Below are 22,134 nucleotides of genomic sequence, written 5' to 3'. Positions count from 1 at the left end.
AATGGAGCTTGGTACACAAGCGCATTACATAATGCGGACGTCTACAACAACCAGAGATGAGAACTGATGACCCAGAAGGTCCTTTCAAAGTCTATTTCCTGCCTTTCCCGACAAGACAGCATGCTGCACACCTTCCTCCTCAAGGGGAAAGGAGAAGGAAGAAAGCGAATAYGTGACAGATGTTAGGCACATTGTTCAGTGCACGCAGCTACTAGCGTAAGCACAATATAAGAGCATATATAGAATAGAAAACACTAATTAATTCTGTGCAGCAGCCAAGAACATACCCATCTGTACCAGCATGCTGGGTACATCCATTTTAATCTACKCATGCAACTGCTGAGATGGGAGTAGCAGTGCAAGAAATCTGCACGAGGTGGCAGTCAGTGAAGAGTTACTACAAGATCAAGCCATGGCTTGAGGATTTCTCTTCCTTTGAAAGAGAAATTGAACAGAAGAGCCAGTCTTTTCTGCATCTGTCCTTTTATAATCTATGAATAAGCTATGAAACACCAAAGTGTTTGTTAGTTTGAAGYTGTCAACAACTAATTTTCGTTGTGACCTGTACCCAAATGCTGAGTGAGCCAGTAACATATTCTGTACCTCACAATATCAGGCTATTTTACTTTYATGATTTTTTTAGATCTGCTGAACTTTATCCTATTCAGAGAACCAGATATTCTCTTTATGTGTTTCAAGCACATTCTCTTTATGTGCTGCACAGCACTTTAAGTACAAATTCTAACTTTATTACAGCTGCAATTTTACTAAGAGGTTTTCCCGTGTCACAGTGTTCTTGGTGCCAAAGACAACCTTGCTTCACCACCCTACAAATCATATATGATAAGGCCATTCCTGCTGCAGGTATCCATGTACCTGAAGATACTGGTAAAAGTAAGCTAAGAGAGAATTACTCTAAGTCATTGCATTCCTATGTATTAATTTTTTTAACGAAAACATTAAGATGATGTTTTAGTTAATATATATTTATATGTGTATATATATATACACACACACACATATATAATATATATATATATATATATGAAATCCTGATCAACAGAATAAAGGCATTTTCAGACATACACTTAGCAATGAACTAGTATAATACTTTGCTTCAAAGATCCCCAAAGTACTTCAAAAATTTAGCTTCACAAATTGCTCCTGTGAGTATTACAAMCATAGCTGCCAAAGGAAGTTATGCTATTCGCTTGTGATAACATTTCAACAGTATGGGGAGCAAAGTCCATATAAAAGGTTTAGACTTTTTCTTTGCCAAGAGAACAATATCTTTCTCATTTATGAAATGCAGTGGATATGTAGTCTCAGCAATGAGAATCTCAGAAATTGTCTGCTTGAGGGAGGCACAGAGTGGCTGTGTGGGTCTTCTCAAGCCATGTGATGGAAAGTGCTGTGTTTACAGGGGGTTAAAGCAAAATAGAGTGTCCCTCATAAATCAGTGGCAAATTTCATTCAAAAATAAGACTTTTTTTGTGGAGCAGCACAAGGAAATATGAACTGCTCATACCTGTGCTACAGAAAGCAATCTTTGAAATATAGGCGAGCATCCTTTTTTAAAAAGAAAAAAAAAAGTCTTAAAGAGAAGGAAAACCCTAATGGAGAAAGAGGAAAACTGAGTCTGTCTTCTCACTCTATTTTCAAATTCAACAGAAAATAAAATATACTTTCTTATCCTCTTTAGAGACACATTTAAAAAAGGAAACAAAAAATAGAGGACAGTGCATGGAAGAATGCTCCAATGCACTTAAAACAAATAACAAAAGGCAGGAAGCAAGAGAGACTTAATATCCCAGAGCCAGGAGCAATGCCTGCAGGTGAGGTAACCTAGTCCTTGTCATTAAGGGCTTATTTGCCACATCTATTCCTCTCAACAGCAGCAGCAGCATCCACGGTCTAGATGTAAGGTAAAAATCCCCAAACACGCAGTGAAGGAAGTGCACCTATAAGACAACCAGCAGATCTGACCTCCTGCAGGGTACTAGAGGCCAATTTTATGACAGGGAGGTCTCCCTTTTCACAAATAACAGGCCACAAAGTATTCTCTGTCCCATTCTTCCCTTTCTCAACCTCAGAGTCTCCTCATTCACCTCTCCCAAGCTCGTAGATACACTGCTAGAGGTACACTGTTTCAGTRTTCAGTATCAATTCATTGTAAAAATCTCTTTTCTTCAGCTAATTAACAGCTTTTTGGCAAGGAGGGAGACAGTAAGTGGAGAACAAGAGGCTCTCCTAACATAACAGCAAGGACTGTACAAAAGCTTCCCAACTGCAAAGACAATCTGTGAAGAGCGGAGCAAGGACGTGATCTGATTCCTATGCTAGTTCCTGACRTGTTCCAATAACTATTTTATAAAGAGTATGATAATGTTAAACACAACATTAAAGGCACAGTTCTCAAATTAAAAAACTTGGAGAGCTGGATGATTTTGGACTGCTGAATAGACTTCTTAAAAAGACAAAACAGCAATTAACATCTCTGTGCCAATTTCCTCCCTTATCATATCAGACTAATATTTCCCTGCACCAGCAGGGCATCTTTGGATAGGATCAGTTAATGAGAAAATTACTGTGTCTCCTCATCTTAATGTATTTCTTATCAGTTAAATCATAATCATGTGCCCACTGTTAATCCTAAGTAGAATGAAAAAGTTTAACTTAAAAGAAAAAGAAAAAAAAAAAAAACAGTATGCTTATAACAGGCTGGAAACACACACCTAGTCAGTTTGTGTGCCTCAGCTGACAGCAGCAACTTTTTAAACTGTAGTAATTCAACCACTTCTGGCCATTTATCCATACCTTTGATCATGCATATTTGTAAAATTATTAAGAGAGCTTAAATCTAAAGCTGTTCAGTCAAAGTAGTAGATTGATTAAAAAATAAAAATAAAAAACTGGAAGTGTTATAGAAATGGTCTGCCTGTCTATGTTATTTTCATACATCCCAATCATAAAGATGCTCATAACAACAGTAATACCTTCTGCTGGAGAAGCGAAAGCAGCCCCATTGGCACATGACTTCCAGGATGTTTGAGCAGACCTAACTCCATCTCTGCATCTGTGGAAAGGGCGGAGCTCAAACATTCCCATGTTTCCCCAAAATAGCTTTTGCAAGGCTAAAACTACACTGGTGCCAGGAGGTGCTGCATTTTATCAGCTGGGAGTTGCTCCAAGTAATTTTGTCTTTTCCTTTTCCACGAAACTTCAGTGAATACTCTTCACCAAACACAACCATCTAAAGCCCTTAATGACATGTTTTCCTTTCAGAGTCCACCAGCTTTCTCCACATCATTCTCTTTCTTCACTGAATTTATCCCACCCCACATCACAGGGGACTTTGGGGGTATTTTCTTCTTCTGTTTGTTTGTTTGTTTTGGCGTAGGGGACAACTGAAAGCAAAACAGCTAGGCCCTGAGCGCTCTTTACAAGCCCCAAAGGACCAGTCACTTTACAATAAGAAGAAAGCTGTGTGGATATGAGCTTCCAGTTCTGATGTCAGTGAGGACAAAGCAGTAGAGAAACTACCAAAAGAAAAARCTTCTCTAGATCTAAAGTCCCAGCCTATCTGCAATGTTTAATGGGAAAGCGCTCTCTCTTATTTTATTCTAACTGGCTTCCAGATAAGCGAGCAAGAAACAAGAATGATTGCTTTACAAAGAATGCCAGAAGTAGACACTTCAATTTCTCTAAGTGCAACAGCTCTAAAGAGGAGGCAGACAAGCCCTTCCAAGGCTGATCCCTAAGGACAGTTTAGGGCAAGCAGTATGAAGGTAGAGATCCTTAGATTAAGTGCTGCAGGCACTCACTTTGGGTAATCCTCTCCTGGGAGYCCCCTGGATTGCCTACTGCTCGCTGGGTGCCTGTCCCCCTCCTCAGGCCCAGCCGCACAGCCCCTCTGTCTGAAAGCTGCTTTTGGCCATCTCAGCACCTGCAGGTGCCACAGACCTCCTTGCCATTAACAGCTTGCAGCCCAGGGCAGCTCCTGGCTCTAAGGAAATCAGAGCTTTCCTTGCATTTCCCTAGTTATTTTTCTTTGACAGTGCTGGAAAGATATGGGACTCCCCCTCTGCCCCCCCCCCCAATTTTGCATTGGGCAGTGGGCTCACAGCCCTTTGATGATGGAGAAGGCAATTCGTTATGATTAATATTGAAATTGCACTGTAAACACTCTGTGTTCTTTTAAACTATTTTGGCAAAGCTCCCTGTGTTCACCACAAATTTCAAAGCAGCAGCACTCGAGCCTGATGAAACCCAGAAGGATGTGTTAAATGAATGAACTGAGTCATCCTTTGTATGCTGTAGAAGAACTCTGCCATCTGTGCTTATAGCTTTTTTTTTTTTTTTTTTTTTTTTTTTGAAAACTTAAAGCCATTCTACTAATGAAGAAACTGAGAAACTGAGCAACTGAGCTGTTGAGACCAGACTAGTCTTTTCATTTTCTGGATTCAAATAAAACTATGGACAAGGGAGAAAATAAAATGAGACAAAAAAAGGCAGAATTTGATGATTATTATAGTGGTAAAACTCCTACCATAACTTTTCAGAGAAATTGAACTATATTTTAGCTAAAAAGTCCAAACAATTTTATTAAATGCTCATCTACCTTCTGTCAATAATTACAAAGTATGCTTATTGTGCCAAGAACTCACCATAGGGATGCATTAGGTCAGTAAGGAAGATCCAAACTTCAGTAAAACTTTGCTGCTGGATAAAGTGGTTACATTTAAGCCTTCATCCTGAAYGAGGCAGGTGTGTAAACTTGAACTAATTGATATTCCGAACAAAAAAACAAGCACAGAGGAAGTCAGTCCTGAAGTAATGAGAGTCTTATTGCTAAATCACACTCCTCCGATATGAGTAAAGCCAAAATGTGGTAAAGTGTCCTATTTATGTTTACACCAATATTTTTTCCTAAGTACATTGAGAAACTACCTCCAATTTTTATTTATTCTGTATATAACAAGGAGTTTTAGAGATTTATTTATATTTTAATGGAACTATGTCAGCTCAAATCCTGGTTGATACAATTTTGCTTGCTAAATTTGGTCTTTCTGTTCATGAATTATCAGTGCATTTCAAATGGAAGGAATGTGTGTGCTCGGTTTTGTCCATGTCCTTGCAGCTTTGTGGTTATCTTAGCTCACACTTCAAGCATAACATTTAAAACATTGATGCTAACCTCAAGCACTTAAAAATCATACACACTAATACCCAAATAAGAACAGAGATTGAATSTAATGGAATGAATGAAGAATTAAAAGATATCTTTTTGTTAGCCTTCTGGTTTCTGACTCTGAAGGCATAGAGAAATCATGCTTTTGACCTTTCTCCACAATCTTTACAGTTAAAAATGACTTTATTTGTTTTAGTGAATAAAGATACTCAGAAATCATATGTTTTCATAAGCTAAAGATCATGAGATACTCTATAAAGAGTCAGCAAGTCTATAAATGTTTCCCAGTAACCTACATTGCCAATGGCTTTAGTTGTTGTCTAGAAAGTATGTTAGAAATGAGATTACTTTTTGAAGCATATTTTCTAATCTTTTTCTTGTTAAAGAGAAGTTAGTGCTTGGACCCGTTCCTACTGATGTGAAGGACTTCACTGGTTACACTATAAGATAAATGGGCCTAAATGACATATTGAATGTAAATAAATGTCTGTTAACATGTGTCATTGAAAACACCATCCCAAAAAACTACTGACCTGAGCAATAACCCCATGTCCAAATGCTCACAGCCTTTAAGGTAGCTCTGGTTTACATATAATTTCTAGGCAGCAATACTTTCTCTTTGTGTGAGCCATATCTCCAGATCTGAATTCTATCAGGTTGGAAATAGTGCCTAAGTAGTAAATCTTAGACTTATTTCTAAAAATTAGTATCTAACCATAATTTGTCCATCACCAGAGGAAATACCAGAGAACCAGAATACCAGAAATCACCAGAGAACTAAATAGAATAAAGTTCTTTTTTATTGCAAATGAGACGAGAGATTATTTTGAGGTATGTTTTATCAAATCACTGGGTATTATAACTTTATTATTCAGAGAAAAACAAGGTGATTTGTTGAAAAAATGGCAATTTAATTAAAAAATGTTTAAGAAAGACAGTAGCTTCTTTGTCATGTAGGTCCCTTAAAGAATTCAATGAAAATAAATGTAATTTCCTAACATTATCTGAACCTACCACACTCACTCACAGCTTGTTTTTGACTTTGACTATTTTGGCCAATTATCTATAGTCAATAATCTCAGCATAGCTAGAAGAAACCTAGAACAACATTTTCAACAATCCTGGCTCTGGGACTGATACAAAAAGAAAGCAAGACAGAAAGGTTTAAATGTTGAGACTGAAAGCTAGAGATAAGGAGTGAAAACATATTTTTAACAATTTAAGAATGAGGCTTATGAAAAGAAAACTGGAATGCATAAGCAAAAGTAAAATTTATCTAAACAGAAGTGTTTCGGTTTCAGAGAATCAACATTTTCAAAAAGACCGAGTTTTACATTACAAATATTTTTTCAGTAACAACCCCCCTCCAAAAAGCATTTAGTCAAAATATTTCCAATCACCCCTAAGCTGAAGTCCAAGTTCTGCAAACACTGTCACAGATGGTAACTTGACTACTCACAGTGATGCTGTAGAAGACTTACAGTAGAAAAGTTAAATACATAGTACAAGTTTTTTGTAGAATTTGAGCCTGAGTTTTGTTTCAAAACAAAAAGAGCAAATCCTAATTTTGAACAGTCTTCCCATCAATAATGTTGAGGTGAGATATTTATTTCTGTCGATTCCAATTGACTTCATAACCTTAAGGGTTAACACAGTATAAATGTTTAAATTGCATGACGTTAAAAGGAGTATCTGGTGCTATTTGGTGAAACATTTGAAATACCTTTCTGCACAGGCTGCTGTAGTGGCTGCAGACAAAAAGGTGACTTAATGCCGAGAATCCAGGCAGTGCTAATACAGGAAATGAATGTAAAAGCTGAATTACCACAAGTAAAGAACAAATGATTAGTTTGCTTTGTGTAGCTCCCACAGAGGTAATATGGAAGGGTGAACTTCAGAAGGGCAGACTTGTGAGATACAAAAAAAATGCTGAAAGCAAATAGGAAGACAAAGTCATAAGCCTGAAAACATGGGAGCTATCATAGACCCCTTAAAAATGCCACTTGTGAATCAAGGGCAAAAGCGAACACTTCGTGTGCTCTTTTCTGAATTCCCATTAAGCTTCAGAAGTACAAACTGGTATTAAGTATAGATATTAAGTTAGCCAAGACCCAAAAGAACAAAACATAGCAGTGAGACTATTTATGGCAACAGACTCTGAAAGTGACAGTCTTGACTGGTTTGCTTTCACCTCTGTCCCTTTATCTCGGCATTAGGGGCAAATGGGTCTAGAATACAAAAACTAAACTGCTCAGGAAAGTTAAAAATTTCAAATTAAATCTCAAATTTCAGCTCTAGTTCTTCTCTACAGAGAAGCATTACAATTGTAATGTAAAAAACCCTGTCCAAGTTATATAAAGACCTAATGCATCGTTAGCCACCAAGACAACTGCTTCCAGTTCATGTAAAAACATGTCTTATTTTTTAGCACCCACTTTTCTGGAACAAACTAAGCATTTCTATAATTTACAGTTTCTGACTTCTGAATCCTAAAAGTAGTGTGTCATTCTGGAAGTTCTTAAAGCCAGACACATCTGTTATCCCATGACTTTTTTACTAAGGTGTACCAAGGAACTTTATAGATAGGGTCCCTGGGCAAATGAAGAAAAAGGAACAAAAGAACACTGTATGATTCCCCTTGACTTTTTTTTTTTTTTTTTAAGAGAGATGAAGTCTTTTCTGTCCTGGGGGGAGAGGGGGGGAAAGATGCAAAAATTGCCTGAAGACAAATGAGAGATGCCCTCTCAGCAGGTGCTCCAGAACAATCAGACACCTTTTACTTTATGTCCTTATCCTGCTTCTTGGCTGAATTTTTATTTGCTCACTATTGTCAATAATAAAAATTCAAGAAAAATGGAGATTAAAAATGAATGAGATCAAAACAGAATTTTATCAAATATTTAGCCTGTTTATCTCTAATTTATTAACCACAAAGTGGGATTTTTCCTGCATTTTTCTTAATTGCTTTCTTGTACAATACAAGCTCCAAGAAACTGAATAAAAAATTTCAATGCTTATTCTCACCTTCTGCATTTGTACTTTTTGTTTTCACATTAAAAATCCCTACTCTTTACCCCATGGTGGTAAGGGAAGGTTTTTAAGAAGAATGACCTCAAGGCAACTTGGAAAAGATAGGGAAATCACACAATAATTATCTGGATTTTATAGCCAGGAACTTCACAGTCCTGCCTGCTAGTGCTTTGGAGACTGATAGAGACACACATAGTGTCTGTGTCTGTATGGCTTTATTAGGTTGTGCCCCAGCAGGGCCCAGTGAATGCCTCAGACCAACCAACTCCTCCTGCATCCACGTTTGAGCCATAAGCCTGCTCCCAGATGGCCTCCTGCAYGCTCTGCTCTGGAGACCAAATGGGCACCATCATAAGAATAACCGGCCTTTGTGGTGCTCCTGATAAGGTTCTTCTAGCATCATGTGTCCTTAGGTAGATAGAAGTAGCACTATTATGCAGACCTGTGAAAAGGTTAGTTGGATGGGGATGAAAAGAATGACCCTTTTCTAGGTTATGGCGTGGAAGAAAAGATATATTTCCAATGACACACACAGTTCATGGAGAAAGCCCAAAACACTGTTTTTTCTCAAAGACAATGTGATTTTACATTCCTTACACCCACAGCCCTATACAATTCCTGAAGAATAGCATCTCTGTGCTCACAAGAAATACAGTCACTGAGAAAACCTAAAAGCTTCTTGTTTTCAAGCTGAAATAATATGAATCCAAGTACTTAACAGGAAGCAAGGCCTCATTTACTGGGCCTTCAAAAAACCCTCACTCCTTTAAAGRTGTGCCCCATTAAGGGAAGAAGCCCTCTGCAGATGTCTCACAAATTAACTGCGGCCCTTCAGGGCTTGTRCAGGGCTGAACACCAGGAAAGAAGCCTGCTTGGCCCCACCATTTCCTTCCCAAAACATGGTGCCTGCGTTCTCTCTCTCATTCAGGCGACTGACCTGAAGAAACGGGCACGTTTTCCCTCTCCTTTTCTCTGGCTCAGCAGGCGTTTCCCGACCTCCTGACAAGCAGTGACGGTTACCAAAGGGACACAGGCATTTGCAGTGTGAGGTGAGTGCTGGCTTTGCCTCCCTGCAGCAGACTGGCTTAGTGTGACCAACCAATARCCCCTGTAACGAACGGAGGCTCAGAGGAGATGAGCAAAGGYAAGATGCCCTTGAAGCTCAGGAATGGTGCAAGATGCAACTTACTAATCACAGCTGTTACACAGAGAACCAACTTCATCTCAACACAGAAGGGACCAGAAGGTGATCTTTGTTTTAGATAAGTAGCCACACATTTGGTGAAAACGTTTCTTTCTGAGTTGAACAAAGAATGTGAATGTCTCCAGATTAGCCAGACCAGCATGGGGGAAGTGTACAGGCAGCTCAGCCCCACAGAGAGCATAAAACTTGAACAACTGTCAAAGGAATTTTTGAAGAGAGCAACGGGCTGGAGCTGGCTTCTACCCACGTGTTCCTTTGGGAATGCCTGGCAAAGTGATGGTAAGCATATTACAGAGACCAATAATRACAATTACACTTTTATTGTGATTTCAGTATATTGCTGTATCACTCTGCTAAATCAAAAATCCTGYGTAGCATCAAATACCTTTAAAGTAAACTTTTATATTAAGCATTGCACCCTCTGTATGTGTGGAATATCTAAAAGAACCTGGTCAGAGAGTCCTGGGCTCTGACAGTCAGCAGCGCCTGGCCGRGGACCAGACAGCTCTTTGTGGGCTGCTGGGTCACCTCTGCCAGGCTCCTTCCCAGTTTATGGACACTGTAACCCATGGCTGAGAGGGAAAAGGCAGCCAAGGGGAGGGAGATGATCTTGGACAGCGAGGGATAGTGGGATCTGTGAAACATGAGGAATTTTACAACGAACAACACGCATGTGAGGCTTTTCTTCTCGTGCACATTCATGCAGCATAGGACCTGCCAGCAAAGCTAGTATCACTATAAATATTACATTGCTTGTCTGAACCTGCCTCTGATGGCTAGCGGAAAACAGGAGGAGGGAGGCTGAGACTGAGCACATATTAAACATATCTAAATACAGAAGCTACTGAGAGACAAGACAACTGTTCATATACACTGTTGTCCAGGAACACTGTAATTAACCACTGTCAAAGTAGGCTATGAGATGGCAGACTGTGAGGCCAATTTGGGTTGCCTATCTGCCTTGGTTTTGGCACTCAGCTGCCAATATAGAAGCAAGGCTCTTGGCAGAGACACATGCTATCTATAAAAGCCAAAGAGCTACACTAGTGCAGCTGGGTCTGTTCTCATAGTTGTGGGAATGAAGAAATTCAGTCTGCAGATAAAGCTATATGTCTGCCTTSCTGGTGAGCTTTTCATGCAGGATGGTTCTGTGAGGCATTCGGTTCCCTGTGCAGTTGTTCCATGAGCTAGAGGAGCCCCACATGGGCCGGAAATTTCTGACAAGGGTCTCCATCAGGTATGTAGAGGATTGATGAGGTTTTTCAAGGCATTCTATGTTTCAGCCTTAACTGAATCAATAAATGAGTATATGGATTCCTCTGTTATCCTGTGATGGATGTGATCTGTGCACACGTAGCTAAAAAAGAGTGCACTAAAATACTCAAAATGTTTCATTCCAGCAACTGAAAAAAATCTACTTTTGACAAAGGAAAGATGTACTTTACAATTCAGAGTACTAGAAAATCAGTCTCTGAAATCCTGACTGGATACCACGGATGTACTATCCAAAAGCCCTAGACATTAAAAATTCCTTTTTGGCATTGCATAACCTAGCATCACTGACATGCCTCTGGCATGAAATAACATAATGCTCTGTGACAAGGTAGAACCAATATACAGTGAGAAGATACTGAATCCTTCAGACACATAGAATGTTTTCAGGCCACGTATCATCTGCCTCTTGTGTCTAATCCAAATACAATGGACCAAATCAAAGTAGATAACAAAGCACATGCGATTTCCAAAAATAAATGCATTTTCAGTTGCTAATTATATTGTGGGTTTTTTTGCAGATGAACTGAACAGTTCATTTTCATTTTTCTGAACTTCCACTAAGCTTCAGAAGCACAAATTATTATTAACTAWAGGGTAAGTTAGCCAAATACAAAAAGAACAAAATGCAACTGCAAGGCTATTTACAGCAACAAGCTCATAAAAGGGGTTCATAAAAGTGTTAAATACCTGGAAAGGAGAAGAAGGAGAAGTGGATCTTCTTAAAGAAAAAAATWATAACTGCACAGGTGCCTGTAAATTCTGTATACCACTGTAGCCCCACATAAACTGTCTCTCTCCAAAAAAATGTATGCAGCACTTAAGTGAAGATTTGGAGTCCTTTGTACAAGTCCCACACAATCTCCTCCCCTCCRTAGCAAGCAACATACTAAGTTATATTTTATGATCGTTAGCAAAGAACCAAAATTTCACCAAGAGAATATATGGTAGCAAAGAACCTCAGGGACTGAGTAAAGCTCACTTACATGCCAAAGAGGACTAGATGGTACACAAACTGTTTATCTGTTATATTGTCAGCAGAATTTCCTTGTTTCTAAAACATTGCTGTATTTTCCACCATCCATGTCTTCAGATAAAAAATGAACTGTATTTTTTTAAAAAAGTGGTCTGAAAGCAAGTTTTTCTTTCTTGTCTCCTTCAACAATGAAGGGGAAAGTTGTATCACTCTATTCTTTTTCTGAACACCTAAAAGGTTTTATTTCAGACGATGACAATTTTTATACAATTTTTGCATAAGGACTTCTATTTTTAACAAACTAGTTTGCCCACCTCAACCTTAGGTGAGTGCTTTTYGAGAATTTTCAAGCTCTTAAAACCAAACTTTAGCCAACCAACTTTAACTTTGGTTGGAAATTTTCTCCCTTTAAAGGAAGTCTTTGAAATGATCTGGAGTGGATTTACATGGTTTTTATTATAAAGAAGAGGGATTCAGACAAATGACTGTTGATAGAATACAGGACTACTGGCTTATACAATGCCTCTGAGATTTCTTACAATATAGAATGCCAATATTTCCAAGCCATCGTATTGCATTTTCCTTAACTTACAAGGAGGGCATATCAAACCAGTAAGACATGGTAAAAATGAAATGAAGAAATTAGAAAGCAAACAAAACATCATCTGATGAAAAATGTAAATCTCCAGCTCTGCTAGAGTTAATTTTAACCTTGTGTTTCAATATATTATATAAGGATAATATTTTTAAGAAATCACCTGGCAGCTTACTTATTGAAATTATTAAAAAGGGGAAAAGCAGACAAACTGCTTATTTACTGAATTAATATACAGAATTCTCCGAAATAAATATTTACTGCGTAGTCTGTAGCCATAGGAACTGGACCTGTTGACTCTTCTTCTTTKTCTCTTTGTTCTCTCCCTAAGTGCATTCATTTGTTCAGTTGTGGGCAAAATAAAAGTACTCTCAGAAAGCCAATTGACTGGACAAGTTCTGGATGGTGCTGGGACCAGTGGCAAGCTGTTAAGGTACTTTCCAGGGAGAATCACCTCAGTCCATGGAGGTATTCACTCCTGGGGAAGTGGCTTTTCTCCCTTCTCTCCTTGATTACTAGCTAAAAGCACTTGTGGTTGAGGCTTTCCTTGAAATCTCTTTCAACCAGCATTAGAGAAGTCTCACGGTAACACCAAAAAATAGCTCAGGAAGAGTAGGGCCTTGATCAGAACTTAAATCCTSTTGAGTCTCACTGGGCACTTCTTGGCCAAAGCATGAAATTAGTGTATTAATTAACCACAAAACAAAACACTATGGTTGATAATTACATGCGAAGCACTTTGCCAAAATACCTGTGAAGTATCTTGCTGGAATAACTCTGCCAGCCTTGATTTCAGCCCTGCATCACAAAGACATAGCTGTTACAACTMAGTTTTACAAGAAAGTAACTTGCAAGAGATCAGCCTATAATAATCCATTTGCTGCTAAACCTCATCCATAGTTATAAGATAATGTTTGAATCTTCAGTAAGAAACCTCCAAATTGAGACAGAAAAGGCTGTTAACAGAAATCATACTTTAAAACGTCACCTTACACTCTGCCTAGAAAGACAGGTTAGACATTACAGTTTTCCGTGGCAACATTAATCCAATTAATTACTTCATTTTGCTAGTAAATTAAGAAAGTAATATTTTTGCCGTTTTTGTAGATAGATATCTGCCTGTAACAAAAAGCGCTGATGGCCAAAGATAAATTGATTTAAAAAAAGAACCCCAAATCTGAATTATCTATTTCACTAACATCGTAGTGCTAGGAAAAAAATTAAAACATCACTTYCTGAATTGCATCCGCTTTAGTCACATTTTGTTATAGGTGTCAACTCTGTCATAATATCATCTGTCAWAACGAATTAGTGGAGAATTTAGTACTTCACTTTTAATGAAGAATAAGCTTGTACTGGCATTTCAATTTTCCTTCATCCTCTTGTTAGCACTTGATAAACGTTCTCTCACAAGCACTGCTGCTCTTCTGACATGTTGACTGCACTCCAATCTAGCAAATCTAGAGAAATCCAAGGCAGAAAGAACTCTGGTTTCGTTAAAGATTCTTGAGATCTCTGCAAGCTATTTTGATCTTATTGACTTATTGTGAAGGGATTTATTGCTTTTTTCTCCCCTCTTGAATAATGCCTTTGTTTTCGGTGGATGGGTATCCATATTAGCAGAGATTGATGAACACAAAATAGTATGTCAATAAAAAACATCTGAAGTGCTTTTGTATGCTTATACACATACATATATATATATATGTATCAAATATAGTAGGTATAAACAACAGAGGGRGTGAACTTTTTTTTTACTTAACTATGGGGTGTTGTGAATTTTTATTTAATATATACTTTTTTTGTCATACATAGGTCCATCATAAAACTGCACAGGGAGTAGTGCCTCTCTGAGCACACCGCCAGCTATGCATGATCTTCCAAAGCCACACGGCACCACCTCCTCCTAAGTAAGGAGCTCGGCTGCTGGAGCTGTCTCAAAGCTTGCCCAAAGCATGAGCAAAATTGCATTTCTGCCCCAGAAAGTGGCTTGGTCAGGCCACCCCTGTGAAGGTGGAAGAAGAGCAAGGTGGGGAGAGGCTCTGGGCACAGAGCCCAGGCGAGCTCAGGAGAGGCAGCCTGGTTGCTCCAAGTGGTCCCAGRACAGGCAGGACAGGCAGGACTGGAGCACAAGCTGCTGCTGAGAGCCAGTGCTCCTACAGCAGCACCCATTATCTCACATGGCATCTCCCAGCCCCAGCGACACCAAGCCTGACTGTCTGGCTCCCAGCATGGCTRGCTGGGCAGCAGAGCTGCCCCTTTCTCTGCCCTCCCCAGTCTGCCAGCCCCACCACATCCTTCGCTTAGGCAGAAACTAGCCCTGCCCTCACTAAAAGGAAACTATGCCTTTGGCTACAGTCAGTGGTACAGGAGGCTGAAAGGTAATAGAGAAACATTGGAAGTTGGGAACTACAAAAAACAAAGAGAAGGATACAGAAAAAGGACAGTGCTGTCGGGTCACTACTAGAAGGGAGTCTGCAGAATAGGAAGTAGTCAATAAATATTTATATTTTTTACTTCAGGAAAGAGACAGATAATGTATACATACCAGAAGACRATGACAATGTCGATGGTGATGATGAATGAAATAATTTCCCTTCCCAGTTCAGAAGGAAATCAAGTGGCAGCTCCAAAAGGCAGGTATTTTAAAATGGGTATGTTCAGATAACTTCTGAAAGAAACGTCTGAGGAGCTCGCTGAACTAATAGGAATTATTTTCAAAAGCTTTGTGAACTGCCAGAGGATGGCAAGAAAGGCCACACTGTGCAATACTTTAAAAGGATAAATGAGTTGACCGGAGTATTTATAGATCTGTCAGCCTAATATCCGTTCTGGACAAAATAACTCAGGAGCTGACATGGGACTTCAGTTAGAAAAAGCTGAGGGAACTGGGCAATATAGCTAGCGCCAATTATTATGTTGAAACTAGATCTTTCAAATTCAGTTATCTAGCATATAGATACCATTGGATCTAGCTTTGTTACTAAAGGTAATAATGTTTCTGTAATAGGCTTAGATTTCTACAGGACATCTGCCTTCATATTGCATGACATTCTGCTATGAAACTGGAATGATAAAAACCAGCACTGCATACATTAACTAGATTAAAATCTGGCTGGAAGATTTCAACATATGCTTGCAGTGAGGGAAGACTCATTGAATGGGTGTCTTTTTACTGTGTCCCACAAGGATCTGTTCTTAGATTTTACCAGTTAGCATTTAATTAGTGACCTGAAAAAAGAAAATATAAAATCATTACTAATAACATTTGCAAATGACAGAAAGATTGGGAGACAAATTACTAATATAGAATGATCTAGGTCATTCAGTAAACTGGATGTAAACAAATAAATATAGAGTTAAATACACATAAATATAAACTCCAAGGAACTAAAAATGCAGCTCATACAGGATATCTGACTCCATTCTAGGATGCAGTTACTGGCTTGGGGATTGCAATAGGTGCGCATTAAATGTGGTGCTGTGGCTAAAAAAAGAAATAGAAACATTTTTAAATATGTTAATAAGTTCAATACCATACCAATGGAGAGATTATACTACATTTTCTTCTTTTTGACATTGGTATGACTGCTACTACAATAATGTCCAGTAGTCAAGACGTTGAAAAACTGGTGACTTTTCAAGGAGTAGCCATGAAAATCATGAAAAAATAAGAAGACATTACTTAAAGAGCTATTCAAGGACTCAGTCTCCTTTTCTGATCAAAAAACTTCTCCAGAGCAAGAACCAAAAGCAATCATCAGGGAGCTTTTAATTCTAGGAGGAGTGAAATTCTAGAAAAACATCCCAGCAGAGCTACCGATATCAAAAAGTTTACCAAGCTGGGGTTTTAAATAGGTTAAATGTATACACATACGATGTGGGTAGTCCATGAAGAGGATGTTTGAAGAACTAAATTTTGAGTTGGACTGTATCTCAGGAACTTTCTGCTCAAGTGACAGCAAAGCTGGACCTCTGCCTCTGCTTTGCATTCCTAGAATGTGTATCTTATTTCAAAACAGGAAATGATCTCATGTGATCATGGTTTCTAGAGTACTTATTTTAAAAAGAGGAAACTCTCAACTTAAACACAGCAGAGCTGCCACTTAGCTGTAACATGCCCCCATTGCTTGTCAGCCCAGTACATGGCTTCTTGAGCAAGAAGTGTCCAAGCAGGGCTCTGTTCATTAGAGGGCTCAGTGCTGTAATTCCAGATTAATTAGAATTACACTTCTCAGTACTTGACTAGCTGTTTTTTGATATGCTAGTGCTCTTAACTCTGATGTGCTATTTTTGAAAGCCCTGGCATGCCAACACCACAAACTCCGCGAGGCCTCTGTGGAGATAACAGCTCGAGCSAAGCAGCGCAGCTCTCATCAGGGAAGTGGGTGACCAGCCTCCACTCTTGACATGAGAGGCTGTGAAACCACATCTGCCTCTCAGGAGAGTGACTTGATCACAGTGCAAGCGGGTGTTTCTTGAGCTGGACCAACGAATATTCCAATAGTTCTTGCAAAGTACAGCAGTGTAACGATTGCCAGTGAGGCTTCACAAAATGATACTCCAGTCTTCGCAGAGGAAAAGTTGATTCAGAATCTCTTCCAGGTAGTATGATCAGTGAGATAACATGTACRATAAGAAACACCATCATGTTTCACACTACATCTCTTACTAAAAGCACCACAGAATAAAACATTTTTAAAATGTTGAAATATTTTTTTCATTTGACCCCAAAACACATTTTTCCATGATAAATAAATAACCACCTAACTCTCCAGCAGAGTTGTAGGCAATCGTTCTTTCACAGGAGCCAGCTAAAKGTAAAATGCCCCTCCACTTTTTTCCTCCATGTAACTGCAGATCATATCTGTATCCCTCTTGCCTACTGGTTCTTATTCCCTAGTTAGCAGAGAAGCAGAATATCTTGATTCATAATGCATATACTCTGAATAACATCACAACTGCAGAAATTAGGGGTAAAATGTCTTTGTTTGCAGGTGCACATTATTCCCATCCTCTTGTTCATTTAAGTGTGTGCCTTTGCCTGTTGGTGCTCCTGATTAAAACAAGTAGAACATTTTTTCCCTTTATTCTAAATAACAATGGCCTCTGTCACCGCAAAGATAACCAGTAGCAGCATAAATCCAGGTTTCCCTGAGACAGAAATTCAAATGCACATTACCAGGAAGTAATTCTTTGTAAAGATTTACATTTTTAAAAAATCTATCCCTGAAATTCTTCTGTATAAAAGAATGTAGACTTCCCCCATATACATACACCACGTTCATTTGCATTGAAATGGTGTAATAACTATACCCACAACCTGTTCCTACAGAAATAGTGGCAAATCTTCCACTGACATCAATGGGATCTGCTTGAAAGTGAATTGCATTTTTAGACAAAAATAACTTACAAGAATAAAAAGCTAATTATGATCTACTTGTGATGACTATAAAACTGTTTTCAAACTCTYTGCCTTTGCCTGCCTAAAAACTAAGCTTTCAGGCTAGCTCAGACAGTCTTTTTTCTGCTCTAAAGAAAATATACTTCCCAGTGACTGAGGATGTGACCATCAATTTTGCATGATCCAGAGATTCAGATGCAACATCTGGTTGTTCAAATTACTGAAATATGATGGCTTGTGGTGAAAACATGAGAAGAATAGTACTAAAGGAGAGAGATTTGGCAATATGTATATGCTTTTCTACGAAGCAATAGCTTTAGGAAACAATAAATGGTCTATTGAGCTTCTCAGGAAGTGTTCTAGGTATCAGTGTAGATTCTGAAGTACAAGCCTGGAAGAAGAAGCTGTAGGAAAGACTAGGATAACTTGGTATGGGAAAATAAAGGCTATGATTTTTAGGGGAAGGGATGGTGAGACCCAGAATTAGAGGCAAAGCTGATTAGAAGTTTCCTACGGAATATTTCCTCTCATTGGAAGATGTAGAGTCAATGAAATGAAGTCTTTCTATCAGAATCTCTTTATTTCAAGAAATTTTTCCTCAAAAGGCTACCTAGTGTTGTTACAAGCACCCTCCAGTTAGCCACCTACAAGGCTCTGCTGGCTGTGTAATGAGCCCTCTCTTTTCAATAATAAAGTATATATAGTATTTATTCTGAATATGAGCTAAAACTTGTATTTTATTTTTATTTCTGGTTCACAAAATACTAAGTATTCTGTAATTTAACTTAGTATTTATTGGAAGCTAAACAGCATCATATAGCTTCCCCGGAAGTTAAGAAAGTTTGTACTGGTACAAAGAGGCTGCCAGTATCAAAATGCCAGTAGCCTTTTACAAGAGAAATCTCGGTGTGATGGAGGCACAGAAACACTGCTTCTTTCTGTTTCCACTGTGTGCATTATTTTCCTGCATGTATTATGATAGAAGCATTATATCAGTTTGTGAATTTGAAGGCATACAAATTAGCTCTCAAATAAAATTCATTTAAAAAAGAGTGGAAATAAATCCAGGTGAAATTTACCCCAATGTAATTCAGTTTCTAGTAAGTGGATGGATAATAAAAGCAAAACAAATAAAATACTTAAAAATAAATCCTAATTCCTACATGAGCAAATACAATAAACTTTCAGCATTCAATTAGCTGTCCAATTACCTTGATCTTCTATTTACAAACTCAAATAAGGTAGCCTAGCTAATCAGTTATTTCAGCACTCCACTGTAAATTAAGAAAGACAGAGGTAACTAACTTTTATATGTCTCCTCAAAGCAGCACATCCAAAATTTTGCCCTTTTTCTCCAACTGGCTGCAGCCTCTTGTCAGCCTACCCGTCAGTTTTCATAATCTTCTAAAGTGCAYAGTTCTGAGGCTGTTTGGTTTCCCTCTAGCTTAATATAGACCTTCACAAGGTTTATAAATATTTGGGGTTTTATCTAAAAAAGCCTATCCTTAATATGAGATAAAGCAGATCATGATTAATCCTGCAAGGCAGTGAACACATCTGGAATGTGGGCAACCCTCAGAAACTATGCCCTGTAAGTATATGATTAATTCTTGTCTTCCATAATTCAAGGGTTTAATGTTAAGTCAGGGCTCACATGCCTTTTTGTATCAAGGTAGAGCATCCTGCACCCTGAAGGATCTTCCCATAGAGTCAGGTGTATAGCTAAATTTCTGTCAATAGCTAAACTCACATTGGCTTCGTCAAAGCAGAATCATTGTCCTGAATCTAAATACAGATGTATTGCCAGAGTTTTAAAGAGTATTTTGTTATTCGTATGTCCTCAGGATACGAACTATAAAAAGCACTGATGTGTCTTAGGATATTTGTGGTACCAGGACATTTCTGCTTCACACTTCACAGGCAACACCATGGCTATGACAAAAGTGAACTACATTATTTCATGTACATTTTGACTCACTAGAAAAGGCACAAGTAGGTGAGACAAGGGCACCGAGTTTTCAAAYTGACTATACTTTAAAATGCCTTGTAAGAGCACATTAAGCTGTTCACTGCATCAAGGTTGCCACCAAATGTCACATCTATGCCAGAAGGTATCAATGTCCATATTTTCTGTGTTAAATTTTCAATGAATATTCACAGAATTCGCTATTGCATTCCTTTTCTGAAAAACTGCTGAGTAAAAATATTAATTACTGTAGTTACTAGTTTCTTGTTTTCTTCCATAGTGTCTTTTTATTTTGCAAATGCTGCCAGATGAATTATATCCTTTTACACACAAAGTAGCATTCTAATTAGTGAAACCATGAGAAGAATATCACTGAATCCTTTCAGAACACTTGCTACTCTTCGCAGGCACACAAACCAAGACTGATGTTAGGAGGAAGAGGACAAGTGCAATATAAAGTCCAGATATTTCTAAGAGCAAAAGAAGAACATGCTCAGAGTCTGACCTTGACATTGGAGGAAGAACAGGGGCTGGGCCTAAAGGGGAGAGGACAAGCACATTCACATATGGGGGCAGCTCTGAGGTGAAGGGAGTAGGGAGACGAGGAGGAGGAAGCAATACTCTCCTCCTGCCTTCRCCCCTAGAAGAAGAACAGAGTGCAGAGCCCATGGTATTTTGTTYCGGGAGCTCTGCACTGAAAACTCTCTTCCTACTCTCCGGAATTACAGTTCCTGATATATTTGTAAGCCCTTCATTCTCCTGTCACAGAAAAAAATGTATAAAACATCATCTTTTTCTCTACTAAAATAGGCCTATTATAGACATTAATAATGGTGAGGGTCTCCAGTTGGAACCTCACTGCTCTGACAGAGGAAGACCTGCCAAAGCAAAAGAAAGAACCAGAACTACTTTTAAATTAAAAAAAGAAAACAAAAAAAAAACCCAAAAAAAAAAAAAAAAAAAAAAAAAAACCAGTCCTAATGAAGACACAATAGAGTATTTTCTGCTTCTTCTTTTCTTTTCTTTTTTTTTTTAATGCGGTGAAATGTTGTGTAACATGTCAGAAGAAAGATTCCAGACTGCAGATGAATGGTATTCATGTAACCTTTGTGTATTTTGCAGCTGCGCTAAGTACTCCTCTTCCATTGGTATTCCTATCCAAGACCCATAGCGGAAGAGCATAAAGAGAGACACCCTCTGTACAGCCAGGATTCTTAAAGAAACACCTTAAAAACAAGATGAGAAGTCCCCCTGAGAAGGAGCTGCAAGTCAATGCTGGTTAGAAGATGGTTTATGGGTAAAGGAGGTTAAAGAAAAAAGGAGGAGGAGTTAAAACGAGGTTAAAATGATGGTTTATGGATAAAAGAAGGCAAGACCCAAGGCACCTGAGCTGAAATAAAAAAAGGTCAGGATAATACGGTATAAATACATTCAAAATTATTACTCAGAAATATTTTTTAAATCAATTCAGATGTTTTCTTTCGCTACTCTGCTGAAATCAATGGAATTACAGGAGATGTAACTCAGCATCGAATCCAGACTAATTACTCCACGTCACGAGAAAAATCAGTGAATATTGACAAAATACTAAATTAGAAGAATGCATGCAAATTGCAATAACAACGGAATAACTTTGACTAGGGGGAATGTTTAGTCTTGCTTTTCTTTTCCCATGGAATCAATATCAACAGCACAGGATACTTTGAATTTTCTTATACAGCTGAACAGATGAACGAACACGAGTGTTAAACTACTGTTCAAATTAAGCACTTCTTCCTACCTGCTTACTTAATCAAACCCATTTATAAATGAATAAGATTTAATGCCAGAAAAAAAAAACAGCAGCTCTTTTTGTCTGACCACCTGTACAGAGCCACCTTATGTATTAACTCAAGATAACACTGCGGTGTTCAGCAGCTTGCATTTGACTAAAACTGTTCTGGAACGTCTGCAGTAAATCTTGATTCTATGATATCAAAAGACTGRAAATTTATCACTTTCTGCAGTCATTTGTCCTAGTGGTTAATCACCTTCACAGGTGATTAATTTATGTCTTGTTTCTAACAGAATTTGTTCACTTACTAGCATTGTTACTTGTTATGCATTTTACCATTAGGTTACAGAGCCCTTCAGTTCCTCTTATTTCTGTTTGCTTAGGAGAGACTAAACATTTGTTGATTAATCAAGCTGGGTCTCTTTTTGATAATCAAATAGACTAAGCCCTTTTAGACTTCTTGCTATGAGATATTTTTTTCAGTCTTCAAATAATTTTAATCTCCATCCCTTTTCAATAGTTTAACTTCCTTTTTAAAGTGTTGATAGCAGAACTGAACAGAAAGTAACAAAATAAATTCAATTAATGTCTTAGAGTGAGGCAAAGGTCCTATTCTCTGAAGCATGACATTAGCATTTTGTATTTTTTGTTTTTTTGATGCAGCGGTTTGAACTGAGCTCCTGTTGAGCTGCTTCTCCTTGGTGACTGTATACTATGTTTAG

The 22,134-nt window shown here is 38.3% G+C and overlaps 1 protein-coding gene across 1 annotated transcript in view; it reads right to left on the bottom strand.

Moving 5' to 3' along the window:
* The window catches only part of GRM1 (glutamate metabotropic receptor 1), a 188,216-nt gene that overhangs the window by 154,467 nt on the left and 11,615 nt on the right, over window positions 1-22,134 (bottom strand). The window lies entirely within an intron of this gene.

Source organism: Rhea americana, unplaced genomic scaffold (genome assembly GCF_003343005.1).
Source record: "Rhea americana isolate MKP2758 unplaced genomic scaffold, rheAme1 scaffold_108, whole genome shotgun sequence".
NCBI classification, from domain to species: domain Eukaryota; kingdom Metazoa; phylum Chordata; class Aves; order Rheiformes; family Rheidae; genus Rhea; species Rhea americana.
Note: the sequence above shows the minus strand (reverse complement) of the source record. Positions and strands in the feature narration are given on the sequence as shown.